Source organism: Balaenoptera physalus (genome assembly GCF_965194825.1).
Source record: "Balaenoptera physalus genome assembly, chromosome: 16".
NCBI classification, from domain to species: Eukaryota; Metazoa; Chordata; class Mammalia; order Artiodactyla; family Balaenopteridae; genus Balaenoptera; species Balaenoptera physalus.
In genome coordinates, this window is record NC_138898.1 from 13,524,458 (window position 1) to 13,538,815 (window position 14,358).

At 34.9% G+C, this 14,358-nt stretch overlaps 1 protein-coding gene and 1 long non-coding RNA gene across 3 annotated transcripts in view; one reads left to right on the forward strand and one right to left on the reverse strand.

The window, feature by feature from the left end:
- NCOA3 (nuclear receptor coactivator 3) overlaps positions 1 to 14,358 on the reverse strand; it is a 124,573-nt gene that overhangs the window by 91,871 nt on the left and 18,344 nt on the right. The window lies entirely within an intron of this gene.
- LOC309645801 lies at positions 81 to 12,874 on the forward strand. Its single transcript, XR_014255070.1, has 2 exons — positions 81 to 12,538; positions 12,843 to 12,874. It is a non-coding gene; the product is annotated as an uncharacterized lncRNA (long non-coding RNA).

Here is a 14,358-nt window from a genome sequence, read left to right on the forward strand (position 1 = left end):
TGACAAAAATCTCAGTGAACTATCATCAAAAATTATTTCTTCGTGAGCGGGGGGCGCGAAAAAAAAAAAAAAAAAAAAATTATTTCTTCAGTATCTCCCAGAGAGCAATTTGATTAACCCTCCCTTCAATTTTGATTTTGATGAAAACAGACTCAGAAGCACCTGACAGACCACTTGTTACCCAGCCATTAGAGTCCTTCACTTTTTACACCCTGACACCAATATTTGTAATTGCCCATGTGTTTCAAACCCCAGATTTTTTTTTGGCTAACACCCAGTGTCGATGCAACACAGTAAAAAGAGAGTTATTCCTTTCTTTTGGCAGTGAGAAGAACAATTGTGAAAGGAGACATCTGGAGGAAAAGACTCTGCAAAGCTTTCTCAAGCAGACCAACTTAAGGATTTAAGAGAACAAAAGTTTATGAACCTGGAAACTGATCATCTTTAAATGATCTGTGTTAAAGCCTCTGGATCCAACCACCAATTTATAGAAAACACAGAGCTCAGAAGAATGTGCTAAATGACACCAATCAAATACAAAATGGAAAGTTTTCCAAGACATAATCTCACTTTTTCAACAAATAAATTGCAAGGGAAAGAAAGAGAAGCAGTAGGAACCTAAATTAAGAGACATAAAAGGGGAATTCCCTGGCAGTCCAGTGGTTAGGACTCTGCGCTTTCACAACCCAGCCAGGGAACTAAGATCCCGCAAGCCACGCAGCACAGCCCAAGATAAAAACAATAAACAAACAAAAAAATAATAATAACAAACTTAAAAAAAAGAGAGACATAGAAGATATAACAACAAATTTCAATATGTGCATCTGATTCAAACAAACTATAAAACATAGTTATGTTTCAAGCAGTTGAAAACCTGAACACACCTGGATATTTGATATTAAAAAAATTTTTAAGGTGAGGTAATTTTTTTAATAGTCATTATTGTTTAAAGATACTTATGAAAACTTTTAGAGATAGAATAGTATGTTATCTGGGACTTCCTCAAGACAATACAGAAAAAAAGGAGTATGAATAAAAATAAAATTGGTCATGAGTTACTAATTGCTGAAGCCAGGAAACTGTTTCATGAGAATTCATTATAGTATTCTCCCTAGTTTTTGTGTTTGAAATTTCATAATGAAAAGTTTCTTAAAATTATTTGCACTCACATACCCCTTGGGAAGTCTTCATGGACCCCAAGTGAGATCCAAACCCACATCAAGACACCATATGCAAGTGAACTTTAACAGCTCCAACTGCCCAACAGAAGTCAGGCGATCAACATGCAGAGAAGCACCTTGAGGCTCTGAACATTTATGAAAATTGTCTTTTCCTTTACAAATTTTCAGCATTAATTCTGAAGCTCAGACCTCAAAAAGAGGAACAAATAATACTTTCTCTTGAATGTTATCACTTAATGTGCATTAGCATATATTGGAAAGATATGTACCAGAAAACCACTACTTTCTTATCTTTATTGTAACATGAAAACACATTTATCAGCTCACAGGTAAAGTTTAAGTGGTCTAACACTTGTCAACAATCTTATACGGATTATATATTTGTGCATATTTATATAAATGTATGTGTGAATTATATACATAAGTATATATAGTTATATTCATTTTTTAAAGTATACCCTCACAACATAAGGCTAGCAACAGGACAAAAGAATTAAGACAACAAAATAACATATCAAAGTGAGTATAAGACTTTGCCTTTTATTAATTCTAGTTATCTTTATTCCTTGCCATATAAACTTCTACCTCACAGTGGAAGCTAACACAACATCAATACATTATAAACCTCTGACTAAACAACCACTCAAAAACCTACTTCCTATTACAACTTTTCTTAAGAAGTAAAATGGAGGGGGAGAACTAAGTATCTTATACATTAGTGCTTTGTTAATTCACATCAAAGCAATCTTAAAGTCAAATTTCAAAAACAGAAAACTGTATTTTATATGTACAGATAGACATCCAGATTTATTAAAATTAAAATGCAGGGCTTCCCTGGTGGCACAGTGGTTGAGAATCTGCCTGCTAATGCAGGGGACACGGGTTCGAGCCCTGGCCTGGGAAGATCCCACACGCCGTGGAGCAACTAGGCCCGTGAGCCACAACTACCGAGCCTGTGCATCTGGAACCTGTGCTCCGCAACAAAAGAGGCCACGATAGTAAGAGGCCCACGCACTGCGATGAAGAGTGGCCCCCGCTTGCCGCAACTAGAGAAAGCCCTCGCACAGAAACGAAGACCCAACAAGCCAAAAATATAAAAAATAAATAAATAAATAAAAATTTTAAATGCAGTATTTGAAAGTTCCAAGAATTACAACACAGTATTTCCAACTACAATTGCAATGTGAAGAAAAACTGTCCCATCACTTTAAATTGTCTCCTTACTGATTTAATAAGTTTTTTAAAGGGGAACGGTGTGTCTCTCTCCTACGTAAAATACCAAAGAACTTGGAGACAAGATGCAGGATAACTACTTAGAAAGATTATACCACAATATATGACCAGAAAACCACTACCTGCTTACCTCTATTTTAACATGAAAACACATTTATCAATTAACAGGTTAAGTGGTGTAAAACTTACGTAAACAATTTTATTTTAAAAACACGTTTAACCTTTTAAGAGAAACAAATTGAAAAAATAATCTATTGGACATGTTCTGCGGTCAGTTAGCATTCAATATATTGAAAACCTTAACTAAAACTGCATAAATATTTAAATCATTCACAGTCAAAGATAATTCACTTTTCACTTCAGCAGTATACACCTTTATAAAATAAGACCTTTTGGGCTTCCCTGGTGGCACAGTGGTTAAGAATCCACCTGCCAATGCGGGGAACACGGGTTCAAGCCCTGGTCCAGGAAGATCCCACATGCCATGGAGCAACTAAGCCCAGGCACCACAACCACTGAGCCTGCGCTCTAGAGCCCGCGAGCCACAACTACTGAGCCCACGTGCCACAACGACTGAAGCCCATGCACCTAGAGCCCGTGCTCCGAAACAAAGAGAAGCCACCGCAATGAGAAGCCCACGCACCGCAACCAAGAGTAGCCCCCGCTCGCCACAACTAGAGAAAGGCCGCATGCAGCAACAAAGACCCAACGCAGCCAAAAATAAAATAAATTCATAAAAAATAAATTAATTAATTAAATAAGACACTTTTCCCCTGGGTTTTTTTTTTTATTTCAAATAAACTCCCTAAGGTTTTTTCAATTAAAAAAAAAAAAATGTGGAGGAGAGAGAGTAATTTTTAAACACAAAGCCAACTATGTAAGTCTTAGTCTTGTTAAAAAGTTAATGAAGCATTTAAAGCATAAACTTATAACTGGAAACAACCTAACATTTTATCAGCAAACAGATTGAAGGATGGTGCATACATGGAAAAGGGGAAAAAAATGTCAAATGCATAGTACAAACCATAAAAATAATATTGATTTCAACTTATTAACCTGGAAAGATGTTCACCACATAAAAGGGAATAATAAAAGATTACAGAACAGCATGCAAAAATTCCTTATTTCTAACATGATAAAGTCTACATAGAGAAATGTAAAAAGATACATACAAAAATATTAGTGCTAGCTTCTCTAGATATACTTTTCTGTATTGCTTAAATTTCTCTTAAATGTGCATCTACCATTTTAATAAACATACTACTTCTTATAAAAATCAGAAAAGAACAAATCATTTTCCTTAATTGTGTTAAGAAACCATATGCATAAAATAAACTGTAAATGAAATTGGATGGAAACTTTTGAAACTTTTTCAAAAAATAAAATTCTATAACTATTTTAAACACATATGTAAATAATTAATTTAATATTTATATCATAAATGTCACATTAATTTATTTCATTTAATTAAATATGTAACTATTGTAAAGCAAATAATAAGCTCTTCATGGTACCACACAAGAATTTTTAAATATGTACGCATAGGAGGAAGGGGAACACAGTACTAATTCTTGCCTAAATCAACAGTGCGTTAGGGAGAAGTTACAGTAGGCTTCTTCTCTCACACTTCTCAATACAAATATCTACTCAAGCATTGTCTCATGTACTTTAAAAAAACTCCCTGTAGTTGGTTGAAGGCATGTTGGTTATTCACCTAAAGCAACCTTCATTCCAATGTTTTACTTATCAAAAAGACTGTAGTAAGAACTCATTACTGCAAATGGCAAATTAAACTTCTAAAGAATTTTATCTTAACTAGTATCAGTAATCTAGATGATTCCTAGAACTCTGTCCTCTTTTCATTAAGGTTACTGTAAAATTTTAATTTCATGTACAATTTGAAAAAGAAGTATAAATTTCTTAAGGATAATTACTTAAACATCCATAAAGAAGGTTTCACATCAGCTAAATAAGACATCAAGTAATGAGAAACTTTCACTGCAACGTTATTTTATAATAGAAAATAAAGATAACCTAAGTGAGCAACATCAGAAAATTGAATAAATTATGATATATTCACATAATGAAACACTAAGCCTCTTAAAATGTTCACAATATATTGTAACATATATCAATATGATCTCATTTCCATTTCTTATGTACAGTGTATACATAGATAAAGACTGAAAAGGTGTGCACCAAAATGATCTTTCCTGGGTTTTTTTAACATTTTAATTTCCTATCACCTAGAGAGAACATGTATTAACTTTGTAATAAGAAACATTTTTATAACACCTTTGAATTTTTTATACATTATATCCAATCCAAATAGAGAAAAGGAATACTTAACAAATGTTTTCAATAATAACTAATATTTTTTAAAACCGCACTAAATTGCATTTTTTTTAGACCCTTTAAAACACTAATTGATTTTATCATGTTCTCCATTTGAAGACCTCACTGCTATATCCCACATCTTGTACCTGATAGCAGTATATAAAATAGAGTATCCTTTCTTGGGGAGACTACTCAATAAACTGTCATGATACAATGTTTTCTGGACTACTACAACTCTTAATTTGCTGAAACAAAATTACAGAAACATTGGGAAGACATAATATACATATATACTTTTTAATAAAGCAATTTTCAATTGCATGTTAATGAATGCCTATACCTACCAACCCCTTCCTCAAACTGCCATTGAAAATTTAGTAAAACATACTTATCTTTTATTGTTGTGCTGGCAGACTAAGAAAATAAAAAAGAAATTCCCCTGTACATATGATAAATGGTTAACTACTGCTCGCAGATTCTTCAAATTAACAGACCGCCCTATCTTTAACCAATGTCAGAGTCAACTTCCATCCTGACTGGATATCTAGAACCAGTTCCAGACTAAACAGACCAGGAACTAAAATGAAACCAACAGAGACCACTGACTTCCTTAATGTAGTCCCATGGAGTTTGAAGATGAAAAATAGGCTATGCCCCAGAAAAACACCATGCCACAGATAGGGGTGGGAGAATAGTTTGAGAAGGACATCCTCCTTTCAAGGAAATATAGGGCATATTTATTCACTCAACAAATGAATAATGAATGTCTACCATATGCCAGGCACTTACCTAAATTTTTGAGATATATCAGTGAGCAAGAGACTAAGATCCCTGTCCTTGTGGAGCTTATATTTTATCAGGGAAAAACAAAACACCATTAAGCACAATAAATAAGTAAATTATATGGTATGTTAGAGGATTAGCACTATGAGGGGCAAGGTTGCAGTATTAAATAGGCTGGTAAGAATGGGCTTTACTAAGAGGGTGAGATTTGAGACATAAAGAGATAAGAAGTTAAGTCAAACAGATATACAGTGAAAAAAGCACTCCACACAGAGGACACGCCCAAAGGCAGGAGTGTGCCCACATCAGATAAAGAACAGCACTGGATCAAGACTGAGGAAGACAGAAAGAGGAATGAAAGGTGAAACCAGAGATGTATCAGGAGCAAATCACACAGGGCCTCATACACTAAGTAAGGACTTTCTTTCTTACTGAGTGAAATGGGGAAACCTCTGCTGATTGAGGAGATGAATGCCAAATGGCTTAGGATTTTAAGAGTCCTCCAACTGTTATGTTATTAAAAGATAATAAGGAGGCAAGGATAAAAAAGCAAGGAGACACATTAGGATGTCATTACAGTAATGCAACAGTAGACTCAGTGGAAGTATTAAGATTTGGTCAGATTCTAGATACGTTTAGATTCTAGATACATCTTAAAGAGAGATATGGAGATGTGAGAAAAAGGAGCCCAGTTTTTTGGCCTGCACAACGAGAAGAATCAAGTTACCAACAAAGGAGACGTGGAAGGCTTCTTAAAGGAAATTTAGAAGAGAAGGTCACAAGTTCAGTTTTAGACATGCTTACTTTAAGGTTTCATCAGAAATCCAAATGGGAACACTGAGAAAACGGGTGGATATACAAGTCTACAAATAGAAGAGAGGTTTATCTCACATAAACAGCATACAAAGATCCAACTATGTATGGAATATGTCCCGAAGAAGAAAACCAAGGCAACAGAACAACAAAAACAAAAGGCGAACAAACCCTCCAAGTCAAGAAAACTGTCCTGATGTTGAGAGAAAAAGGAGAAGGGGAGGAGGAGGGCCTTAAAACTACATATTGAAAGGACTTACTACTTGCTTGAAGAAAAATGAGTCAGAATGGCCAATACCAATACATAAGACTACCATGAAAAAGACCCTTTGGACATTCAGGCAAAGACAAAAAAGCTAAGTCACCTAAAAAGAAAATCAGATTGACCTCAGACTGTAACAGCAATGCTCTATGCCAGAAGACAATGGAATCACAGACACTCTAGAAAGAATTTTACAATCAGCCAAACCAGCTTTCAAGCAGTAGAGCTGCAGACAAACTTTTAAACATAGTAGAACTCAAGGAATACCGTTTTCCATAAGCTCTTCCTGTGGAATTTATTAGAGAATGAATGTTAGACAACCCAAATAACTGGAAAATCCAGATCAGCATAAAAATAGTGGTGGGTATTAAATACATATTTACTTATTAAAAACCAAGTGATGTTATAAGGTAAATGTTATAATAACAGCTGTATGCTTTGATTATGTAGATACAACATAATTGTCAAAAAGTGAGGGGAAAATAAGAGAAAAATTAGAGTAAGTTTGCTGAATGCCTTATAGATATTAATTGAAAGTAAAAGAATAATGGTTTTAATCAAATGCTGGGGAAGAGAAAGGAGATTACTAGGTAACTTCAGTAGTACTCAAAGAAAGACAGCAACAGACAAAAACCAAAAAAGAACAAGGAGGGACTAAGTGTATTACAGGAAAGTTAATATACAGGCAATAGCTAGAACAAAAGTACAAATGTTAAATATTTTTTTAACCTAAAACAAACAAGACAAAATATTACATAAAAGACAAGATATATTCTCTCACACTTCATACCCAATTCAAAATTTTTTTTAAAAAATTGAAAAATAAAACCAAAAAAACCAAAGAGGAGAAATTTTAATGGAGATAAGAGTAGGACTGGATCCTGGAACCAAAAAAAAAAAAAAATGGTGGAAAATGTAGTAATATCTGCTATTTAGTTAGCAGTACTGTACCAATGTTAACATCTTAATTTTGATCACTGTACCATGGTTAAGCAGTTAACATTAAGGGAACCTGGATGAGGAGTATACAGAACACTCTAGTATTTCTGCAACATTTTTGTCAAAGTTATTTCAAAGTAAAAAAAAATTTTTTTAAGTTTGAGAAACAATGTTTTTCACCATTAGAGAATGCTAGGAAACCAATTTGTTATTTTAAAAACTAGTAAATAAAGAAAATGAGCCAAACATTCTGCCTTCCTCTGTGAACTGTACCCACACTGGGTGACCAAATAGTTGACTACAAGAAGTTTATAGAAATATTACAGGTGTTAAATGAAAAGGGTATGATAGAGTATCAGCATTTGCTACCCCTAATAGATAAGGGGATGAAGGGTACCGATCAATAACATCAAGTATCACAAAGTGAGAGAGAAGCAAACATCATGTGTCCCCTGATAAACCACACCACATCGGAAGTAGTCTCACTGCAGTCGCCAGTCTCCAAGATGGTCCCCAGTGATGCCCATCTCCTAAAATTCATATCCTTAAGTAGTCCCCTCCCACATAGTATCAGGGTTGGTCTGCAGGACCAAAAGAATAGAGCAGAAATGACAGTATGTCACTTCTGAGATCATAAAAGGCACTGCAGCTTTTTTCCTATCTCCCTCTCTCCCTGATCACTCACTCTGGCAGAGTGCCTTGAGTATACTCAGGCAAAAAACTGAGACCTCCTCCAATAGCCATGGGAGTAAGCCACCTTGAAAGCCAATCTTCCAGCCCCAGTCAAACCTTCAGAAGTCTGCAGCCCCGGGTGACAGCTCCACTGCAACCCATGAGAGACCTTACACCAGAACCACCCAGCTAAGCCACTCTCAGACTACTAATCTTCAGAAACTGTGTAAGATAATAAATGCTGTTTTAAACTGCTAAGTCTTGGGATTATTTATTACACAGCAATAGATAACTAATGCATTTGCCCAAAATAACTGAACCTTAATCTGATCAAACCTTGAGAGCCAACCACCAATTTATAAAAAAAATACAGAGGAGCAATTTAAACAACATCATAAGGATATACTCAGCAAAATCTAGGCAATAAGAAATTCTATAGGAAAAACACAAATTCAAAGGAAAAAAGAGAGATGGAGAAGCAACCTATAGTTAAAAGCACGTTTAAGATACATAACAACCAAATTGCAATGTGTGAATCTTGTTTGGATCTAATTTAAACAAACATTTTTTAAAAAGGAGAAGAGAAAGAACTGGAAAACTGAATAGTGACTGTATTTTTGGTGCTACTAAAGGAATTACTATCATTTAATAATGGAATTGTGATTACGCTTTTTTTTTTTTTTTTTTGAAAGAGAGTTCTTATCTTTTAGAGATACTTAGGAAATCATCTGATGCCTGGTATTTGCTTCAGAATAATGTGGAGGAAGTAAACTGAGATATAGATGAAACAAGACTGGCCACACATTGATAACTGGTGAACCTGAGTGATAAGTACACGGGGAACAATATACTATTCTACTTTATGTTTGAAATTTTCTAAAATATAAAGCATAAGAAAAAAAGCAGTTTTGCTAAAAGTGGATCAAGAAAATAACCTAAACTGGAGGTAAGAATCAGAAGAGAATCTTCAAAGTACAAAAGACTTTCACCCAATTAGAGCTGTGTCTCTTTCTCAAAACCTCTCCTTCAAGCAAGGATACAGAGTTCTGTGTCTCTAGGTTGAAAAGAGCACACATGTATCCTTTTAAATATGAGAGGTAGTTATTAAGTCATAAACTGAAACTGCTACCTAAATACATAGTAGGTCTGTTTGGGATGAAAAAGTTCTGGAAATGCATAGTGATGATAGTTGTACAATACTGTGAATGTACTTAATAGTACTGAATTGTACACTTAAAAGTGGTAAATTTTATGTTATGTATATTTTACACAGTAAAATTAGGGATATTATGTACAAAATGTATATTAAAAAGTTTAACTTCATCTTGTATAAAAATGTACAGGGCTTCCCTGGTGGCGCAGTGGTTGAGAATCTGCCTGCCAATGCAGGGGACACGGGTTCGAGCCCTGGTCTGGGAAGATCCCACATGCCGCGGAGCAACTAGGCCCGTGAGCCACAACTACTGAGCCTGCACGTCTGGAGCCTGTGCTCCGCAACGAGAGGCCGCGATAGTGAGAGGCCCGCACACCGCGATGAAGAGTGGCCCCCACTTGCCGCAACTAGAGAAAGCCCTCGCACAGAAACGAAGACCCAACACAGTCATTCATTCATACATAAATAAATAAATAAATAAATAAATAAATAAATAAATAAATAAAAATTTTAAAATGTACAAATGAACTATAAAGAATTTAATGAAAAATAGTGGGAAAAGGGGCATTTTAATGTAAAATTAAGCAATATTTATCTGCCAGAAAAGTACAACTACTATTTAAAAAGCCACTGAAGTATCTGCAACAGGTATTTTTCAAAGGCAAATGCCTTTTTTCAATATACAAAATTTATTTTATGAAAATAATCGGTAAGAAAAACACCGATAACCTAAAGAAAAGTAGATAAGAAAAAGTTTATAGAATAAGAAAATACAAATGCCCTTTAAACATTTGGGAGGTGGCGGAGAATGTTTAATCTCATTCCTAATATTGGAGATGCAAATATAAACTACAATAAAATGTATATAAGAAAATTCACTGCAGCACTCTCTGTTGTTATATGCAACATATTGGTCCATCAATGATAAACTGGTTAAATTAATTACAGCACATTAATAAAACAACAATCTGCTAAAAAAAAAAAGGAACTAGATCTGCATGCACTGATATGAAACCATTTTCAAAATATAATGTTAAATGCAACAAGGTGCAAAACAATGTTTTTTAATATGCTACTACTTGTGCTTATAAAAACAGTAGATATATAATTATAAAAACATATAGATATGGCACAACACTGTAAATCAACTAAACTTCTACAACAAAAAGAAAAAATATATATAGATGTTTGTAAATATACACAAAAGTAAAAGGTAACAGTGATTGCCTCTGAGGAAGGAATTAGGAAACAAAAGAAAGTTGAAGAAACCCTCACTTCATAGCCTTTTGTAGAGTTTGAATTTTGTTAGCCTTCTACATGTATTAACAATTTTTTTAAAAATAAGAAAAAAATGTTCCAAAAAACATAGGGAAAGAAGCTTAGATGTGACCTAACTTAGAAGGTTAAATAAAATGCCCAAGACTATCCCACAAGGTCCAAATGTAATTCTCTTGCTTTCCAAGCCTTTACTGTTTTGCTTTTGACTGGTCTGTAAAACAAGTAACACACTTTACAACCCAATGTTGAGTTCTGTGTCTGATTCAGGAATGTAATCAGAAACACTGCCAGTCATATACTTCTGAAACACAGTGGACTATTCTTTGTGTACTGTGCATCTTTAACTAAGAGCTCCTATTTCAAAATACAGGAAACATGAATAACATAAAGGGAGTTAATGCTTGCTTCCAACCTTTAGAAGTTCATCATGAACTCTAGGAGCCACAGAATGTATCTTGGTAATGGTTCAGAAAGTGCAACTGACTGTAAAAATGTGGCAAGAGGGGCACGGCACGCAAGGCATTTGGGAAGGAGAGTTCCTTCTTTTTCACCCAAAGGTCCTTCTTCTTAAATGTACTTTCCCTATCTCCTTGATAACACTTGATGCCTTCTACTTTTCTATGGCAGGCAGTTCCTTTACTCCCATACAGAGAGAAAAAACTTAATGTACCAAAATTCTTCATGTTCAACAGTTTGCAATTCCATGTGTAACATGCATTAATATAATTTTAAAGTAAGTAAATAATCTCACTAACTGAAACTATCTCCCAGGAATTCACTTAAATCCTTCCCTGGATTACTCAGGCCTCAAGCCATCTCTCCTTCCTCTGAACTCCAAAAGCAATTATTTGTACAATTTATTTAGCAATTAATCCTGCATTGCCTTGTTAAACCTCTTTCATTATTCTCTGAAATGTTGTTTAAATCTTCTCTACTTATCTAACTTTCATGTTTATTTCTCATCTTCCCAAATAGACTGTAAATTCCTTGAGAGAAAAAGATAAGGCCTTATATTGTTTTGTATACACATAAAAATACAAACAGAGTAGCTGGCACATAGTAAATACTAAAATATTTGTTGATTTTAAAAAAAGAAAAGAGAAAAAATCAGTTACATTAAGAAAACATTTAAAGCCAGGCCAACTAAGAATCTTCAAGCCAGAGCTGATGGGCCAATGCACTATTTTGCTGCCCTGACTCCTGAAGCAATGTGGGGTGGTAAAAAGAGAATGGCCTCGATTTGGATCCTCTAGCTTGAGAACCTATGAACTTATCCTCTAACCTTCAATTTCTTCATCTCTAAAATGAGAATAATAATGCCTACCTATTGAAGGCTCTGTGATCTTTAAATGAGAGTTTATATAAAACTGCTGATATTCCTTATTTTAGAGATTCTTCGATTTTTTTCACTTTTTTTAAAATTGAGGTATAGTTGATTTACAACAGAATTTCTTAGATATTTTTTTCATGTTTTTACATCTTTCAAATCAGAATGTGTCATGCTATTGACAATATCCCATAGTTGGCAGTTTTACTTTTCTTTACATAGTGGCAGATAACATAATGCATTGTATAACATGGCATCTTAAACTTGATTAAATTTGGTTAACAGCTGGCAGCTGTTCTCCTTCCTCCCTCACACCCATTCATACACTATCATATGGCTGGGAAACAGCTCATGCAATAAGATGTACATGCCACTGAATCCATTCAAAGCGCCTAGCACTTCGCCATATACTACATGCTCAATAAATAGGAACTGTTGCTACTGCTACTCTGAATTCATTCAACTAATATTTGAGTACCTACTATGTGCATGCCACCATTCTAAGCACTAAAGATATAGTAGCAGTGAACAAAATAACTCCCAGCCCTCAAAGAGTTTACGTTCTATTAGCACACATACTTTCCATAAAAAGGACAAAGTCAGGGGGCTTCCCTGGTGGCGCAGTGGTTGAGAGTCTGCCTGCCGATGCAGGGGACACGGGTTCGAGCCCTGGTCTGGGAAGATCCCACATACCGCGGAGCAGCTGGGCCCGTGAGCCACAATTACTGAGCCTGCGCGTCTGGAGCCTGTGCTCCGCAGCAAGAGAGGCCGTGATAGTGAGAGGCCCGCGCACCGCAATGAAGAGTGGCCCCCGCTTGCCACAACTAGAGAAAGCCCTCGCACAGAAACGAAGACCCAACACAGCAATCAATCAATCAATCAATCAATAGGAAAAAGTCAAAAAGCACAACTGAGTTAACAGATTGTCCCCAAAATTGAAAAAGCTAAGCAAAAAAAGAAAGACACTAAAACACAAAACTTCCTAGGCAACACTACCTAGATTTTCAGAGAAAATCTTACCGAAAACACAAAATGAAGTCCTGGAAGAAAAGCAGGGCATCCAAGTTTTTTTTTTTTTTTTTTTTTTTTTTTGCTTATTTAAGTAAAGGTTTGGGAAAAAGCAGAAGAGCCAGAACAGATGCTAAAAGTTAAAAAAAAAAAGGGGGGGGGAATAGTCATCTCTAGTTACTGAAAATAAAACAGATTTATTTGAAAGAGAGGAATTTTGGTTATTTGTAAAACACAACTCAAGGAGACAGAGCAAATTATATTTCAAAAAAATCACCTTATGATGTGTCAGCAAATCATTTTCCAAGCAAATTTTTTAAAAATCATCTTACATTGTATGTCAACAAATCATTTTTCCAAAGCTTGTAGTTAAAGATTTGTTGTTAACTGTAGTTAAAGATTTAAACATCAGATTCTCTTGGATTAAAAAAAAAAGAAAGAACATTGATGTAAAATAAGTCTTCCCAAAAAATCTCACGCAAATAAAAGTAAAAAGCGGGGGAGGGGGTGGTAAGCACACTTGACATCAGCGGGTAGCAACAGTCTGAAAAACTATTTTTAAAAATAAGAACCCAAAGCACAGAAGTTTAGCAACATTTAGTAAAGAGGGAAAGAACTCCTACAATCTTTAGAATGCCAAAGGCATTATAACAATTTGTTTTGCATTACATCATAATACAGTGTTATGTTATAAAGGAGACATACATTGGTATACAGGTTATGCTGTCCATACCAAAGCATAAGCTCCTTCCTGGGCAGGGACATTTTCTCACTCATCTTTCTATCTCCAAAGAAGGTTTACGTGTATCAGGTAAGCAAAAAACATTCATTATTTAAAAAACAAGTCTTCATACTGCTGAATTCAAGAAAATACATAACATTTCATGGAAATAAAAATAATGGTATTTTTAGACAGAAAATAACTATCCAAAACAATTCATTCTGCAAAGATGCCAGGATGCCAAAGTAAAGCTAAAGCGGGCATTTACTTTAAGATTTTTCTCATATCTTGTTCTCAAGCCTGAGGAGTGTACAATTAAGCAACATTAACTGAATGCCCACAATGTATTCAGAAAGTTATGAGTCCCAGAGCATTTTCACAAATTCAGCACAGTCCAATAAAACGCTGCTCACTACCTAGTTAGGAAGACTAATACTAATGAAATAATTTGTTATATATAGCATCTTGTGGTGTATCCCAAGCACCAAGCTGGGCAGAGCAGACTAGAAGCTTGGTGAAAGAAATAATCACGAGCTTAAATGAACAGGAAAAACACATAATAAAAGAGCCAGAATTGAACCTTGGATGGGTAGTCTGACAAGAAAGAAAAATGAAACCAAAGGTCTGTAGTCACTTAAGCCAAACACTTTT